Raw genomic sequence first — 6,000 nt, forward strand, 5'->3', positions numbered from 1 at the left:
AGAACCTCATGACCACCACGTGAAAGAAAATGACCACAGGATTGATTTCCATGTGGTTACCTGGGCATTGCAGGATTACTGGAGGTGATTATGCAGGCAAGGCTCCTCGAGAGTCCCATGAAGATTACTGCGTTCCCAGTTCACTCTCTAGGACAGACACTTCGAGGCAGCTCCACCACCTGGCACTCACACTCTCGTTAACTGAGTGGATCAAGGCAAGGCAAGGATAATACAAGGCGCACCAGACTGCACAAACTAAGCCCATCACTGCAACTCCGATCTCTGTCCGGATTTCATGGACGGGAGGCATCGATTCTGTGTCAACTATGGTTAGGAGTTGCCTTCGCGAAGGCGCAGACGTTTCCACGAAGGCTTACACAAATATTTCACCAACTAGCCACCGTCGCAGTATTAATGGATTGCCCAACACTAATGGTACGTGTGATGTCAATGAGAAAATCGTCCATTTATCGCGTCACCGTCCTCGATTTGAACTACAAAGACAGCGACACTCCAACGGATTGCGACGACTGGACGATCTCACATTTTCCGTGCATATGCTACATTGGAACACTGTCCCCATCGCTCATCCACCCACAAGGCAGTGAAGATATTTAGTGCTTCTTGAGTACGACAGGACTGCATGAACGAATTTAGCTGCATGACGCCATCCGTGCGCGTGCACGCATTCACCGCGTTTCTTACTCCTATCTGTTTCGTCTTTCTATTCCAATGTCCCCTCCCACCAACGATGGTAGCCAACCAGACGCTTTTATGGCTAGCATCCCTGCCTTCTACCTTTTTTTCCCTCTCTCTCTCTTTTCCTCTCCTCATCTCAACGTGCAGCAGAGGCTGATCATCCTTGGGCATTTAAAGCAGTTAAGACAAAGTCAAGGTCACATGTACATACATGATGCCCCCACTGAACTATATATATTGCGGTTACATTAGGTTTCCGGTCAGCGAGTTTTCAGTTCTCTCAAAAGAAACATTAGCCTTAACTCAACTTTTGTGCCCAAAGCAGTTTTTCGTTTGTGCTCCATTCAAACAGCACTCAACTGAGGACCTTTGTGAACTTTACGTATTCTGAAAACGGCTACGGCTCTGCCCGTCCGTTCGTGAGCCCTTTCCGTTACGCTGCGTCATGCGGGTGAGCACACTAGCGGATGAACAATTAGCGGAGGAACCAACAGCGCACTGGTTTCCTTGCCTTATTATCTGATAACCGCTAACGGGGATAGTGACGACGAGCTTCGATCTGTGCCTGGTTTAAACTGAATTACGCCATTTGTAATAATCTAGGGTATTTTCATATTCAACAATTAGTTTACATTGTTAGGAAATTTGACCTTACCTTCTATCTTTGATCGAGGGAAGTTATTCGGGTTTATCTTTTATTCTTTTGGTTTGGGGTTGAGGCAGCTGGGAGACATTCTTTTCAGTTTTTTGAAGGTCTGTCGAAGACCATACTTTTTTACCATTGCAGCCGACCTTATAACGCTTAATAGCATCGCCTACTGGTCGCACTTAGCCTCCGCGTCAGAGCAGCCAGATCCTGAGCCACTCACTGACCAAGCTGTAGGCAGAACGTTCCAAAGCAATATGACAGCGGCGGGAATGGAGACACGGACAATAGTCTGCAACATCCACTACCACAGTGCCACAGTTTCACAAATAACGTGGTGCTCAACGTAAAGACAGTAGGTGTAACAGGCCCAGCAGGTATAATACAGTAAGTGTAACAGTTGCGGAGCCACGGTAGCTGCCACGATATCGGAGGTCATGTGACCATAACCTGGCCAGGCCTCGGAGCCGAATCAACGGAACACTTGCAGCGCCTCCGAGCGGTCCAGGCTGGACCATATCGCGTGGATGGAACTAGCGGATAGCATTGTGAGTACTCTTATTCATCCAGCCGAACATATAGGGCAGCATTTCAGAGTGGTCTGTAATGGTAGAAAACGACAAGAAAACGATACTACAAGTTAGCACAAAATCCGTTACGTGGTATGATTCCGTGGTATAACCAATCTAATAAAACTGCATATTTCTAGCGGGAGTAAGTAAGAATGAGTATGCACCTGCAAATCGGTCGGTGCAGAAAAGGTGAACTGCTTAGTAATCTGTGCGTGATATCATGGGTAACCAAGAAAGAAGGGATCAATCACCGCGAATAACCCTTTTTTGTTTTTTTACTTCACGCTAACGGAATAAGTATGCGCCGTGGTGAGTGGCGCGAGATGACGATAAACGCACTAAAGGCACGGAAAGCGCGTGCTGCTGTTCAGCTGCGCCCCAGTGCGAGTTACCACGTCCGGTGGCACGCGAATCGTAGCGTGACCAACTTCGGCTGTCTAACCGTCTAACTGCACCCACCACCTCGGAACAAGTTAGAGAGCGCGAGCCCGTTGGCTCGGAGAAGAGAGGGGCGGGGTTGCGAGCTACAGACCGAACGCACCGCAAGCACGGCACGTACGGTTGCAACACGCGCCACGGGACGATTAGCATCAGCTGCCGTGCACGCTAACGCACCATAACTGGCCCGCCCAATAGAGAACGGTTCAAGAGGTTTAGTGGGTGTGCCGCGAGGCGAGGGGCTACGACCGCAAGCAAACTAAAGAAGCGGAGGGAGAAAGAAGGCTGCGATGCGAAAAGCGGCCCATCGAGAAGCTGGGCCCCTGCCCTTGGTCGGGAGTGGCTGAACCTCCGAAGCACGCACGCCGCTTCTTCCTGCCGTCATTAACGCGCTGGCATCGGCCACGCATTCATTGCGAACTGTCGGAGTGCCGCGCGGTCGAGCTCCATCACGGTTCGTTGAATCGTGAGCACTATGCTACATTGGCTCACAATGGCTCCCACTACTTCTATGTGTATTGTTCTCTCGTTTTTATTCTTGTTTTGAGCTACGATTTGGGGATAGCGAGCTATTCCATAGTTAAATATACCGTCGTAGTTAACAATCTTCCAACTTCCAATCTGATACTATAGGTGATCAAACATCTAACTCTATTCTGGTACCACGAGATGTCCCACAATATTCTGTTCTTGGTCTTCTGCTTTTCCCAGTAATGACCTACCAGTGCATGTTTCTTTTTTTGGTGCTATTCGTATGTTCGCTGATGATTGTGTAATCTACTGTTCTATCACTAATGTTTCTGACCACTTGACCCTTCAAGCAGGTCTTAATCACGTACTGGAAGGGAGTGAGCATTGTCTAATGACGCTTAACCCTATAAAATCTAAAGCTGTGTCGTCTACTGGTCTTCACATTCCTCCTTCCTTGATTTTATACAATGGCGGACGTCAATTCGGAACTAGTAAAGTCTTTTAAATATCTCGGTATTACTTTCTCTAATGACTTGCCTTTGTGTCCACAGGTCAATAACACCATTTCATTAGCTAACCAAACGCTTGGGTTCCGAAAACGCCATCAACAGCATGCACCACCACACGTAAAACTTCTAGCATACACGTTAATCTTTAGAACAAAACTAGAGTACGCATCTGCGATTTGGTACCCACACAAAACATACCTAGTAAATGCGCTTGAGTAATATTTTATTCAGTTACCCTAAAGGCCCTGTGGCGGAATTACATAGGGGGGAAATGATAACAAAACGAAGATACATTGTAACTCATTGAAATAACTACGTGACGTAATTCGTCATATTCCTGTAAGTGTAACGTCACCAAAAGCACAGTCCAACCTCCCACTTTTATTCTCACCTCCGCATTACTATTGTGGCACTGTTCCACAAGTTCTATGACTCATCACTTAATCGTGCGCCTTACATCTCAGCCCCGTCACGCATATACGTATAATCACGTTTGCAATCCCTTTCAAGTTGCCTGTCCCCATGTCCATGCAATGACATTTGCAGCAGGATTCTTTTACAGAGCAGCCAGTTACTGCAACGGCCTTTCCGGGAACATTACCACTATAAGCTCTCAAAGGCCATTTTTTGGCGCTTTATGTAATCACCTGAGTTCTTGAACATGTATTATTGCGGTATATACATCTATAACCTCTTTGCTACTCATGATCATAGTAGGACTTCACTGTAGCTGTACAGCTTGTGTATGCTTTATTAACATATCTGTATAACGTCAGTATAACCCCTTATGTAACGACTGTTTTATTAGAGGTATTTAAGGTAACAAAATAAAATTAAATGAACAAAAACTACCTATAATGTAGGGTTAAATGAGGTTCAAAAGGAGAGGTCAGAAGCACTATGCCTTCGGTTATTCTATTTGATTTATACGGAAAGTGTAAATTAGTTTTGAAAATGCATGAATTAAAATGACAAAAAGAAAAAGAAATTTTAGCACACGCAAACACTAACACATACTGGAGTGGAAAAAAAAGACGAAACATCAACAACGAAGGCGAGTGAGCCCATAAAATTACCCCTATAGTATTGTGTGCATATGTCCATACTTATAAAAAAGTATTTCGCTGCAGAAAAAGCTACCCTTTTACGGCTCCTAACTGGCTATCGTCCAAGTAACATCCCAAGTGACACAGGATGGTAGCCCAGAAAGTTTGTAGCGTAGCTGTTGCCTTTGCTGCGCGTATCGGAGGCAGTCCAGGAACACGTACACGCCGATTCCTCGTCCGCCACCTCGCACGCACACGACGCCGAGCTTGCACAATGAATTTTAAAGAGAATTTGCTTAGTGTAAGCAACATCGCAAGCCGAAAGCGGTGAAACAAGGTTTCACCTTGTCTTTACACTTGAGGTTAACTTCACACAAAAATCTCTGTCCACGATCTACGCCATACAAAATGGATCTTTTGGCCTCTTCGGCGAAGTATGCTACAGATAATCTTCCCGCTAAAAGGTTTCGTAGTATGTTTCGAATGTCGTGACTGAAGAACGGACTGGTGTATTCTTCTCCGTGTCTGTGTGCACATTTTGCCAATTTTTCTGCTCGTTTGTTTCTAAAAATGCCGGTATGACTGGGAACCCACTGAAATGCAATTTCATGACCGCGAGTTCTCTCCACGTGAGTCAGGACCAGACATTTACGATTGTTTTACTTGAAAAGCAGCATTAGTCCAGACTCTCGCGGAAGCTCTGCAAACGAGTCATGACTTGATGGTTGACTTGTGACAATGAACCCTTGTCGTTTCTAAAATCGCGTACAGTTTTGTGATCGTTGGTGTAGTAACACGACAGAGCTTAAACATGACGTTATGTTGTTAATGTCAGTATAACGAAAGCACACGCTCAACTGTCATGAAACCAAGCCGTCGGTGTGCGCTTGTTTTCTTCCGACATGCTCGTTGTGCATTTTTTGAACATTGCTGATTATATCGCAATGATTGGCCAAACTTCACTATTTTGCTTCATTCCCTCGATGTTTACAAAAAGAAAAAAAGAATATGCAGACCCAGCACACATGTCGGTATCTATGTGAAGCGAAACTTTAGTGAAGCAGTTAATTAAATCATGTACAACTAACGGCAACGCGTCTAAGTGCGTTTTCATTCATTCTATGCAGCGTGTAACCTCATGCAATGTTTATGTTAATCCACAACAAAGGCCACAAATTTAATATAATGCAATTTTTATGTTTATGCGCTACACTATCTTATGCCGAAATGAAAACAGAAAATCATGCCGGGATGCACAGTGCGAGATGTTTAGGCAGCGATATCACGAGGACGAAGGCTGCGTATGAGGCTTGTTGAGGGAATAACGGTGTTAGCAAGTGTATGCACAGAAGAGTACGACACATGTCTACGAGTAACATATAAGGTTTCTGCACTTCTTGCGTTACAGTGGCACACACTCATTCCGCAGGGTTGGCCAAGATCGGGAACACACCGAGTGGCGCATAGCGAATTGATAAGCCAATGAAAATTAAAGAATCCATTGAAAATAATATGCCATGCCATTATCATGTCAGTATGCTTTACAGATACCGTACCTATGAGCCGACATTGTTTGGTAAAGATTTACGTAGGAATTTTTTTGTTTTTTGGTACGCAGA

Source organism: Dermacentor andersoni, chromosome 1 (assembly GCF_023375885.2).
Source record: "Dermacentor andersoni chromosome 1, qqDerAnde1_hic_scaffold, whole genome shotgun sequence".
NCBI lineage: Eukaryota > Metazoa > Arthropoda > Arachnida > Ixodida > Ixodidae > Dermacentor > Dermacentor andersoni.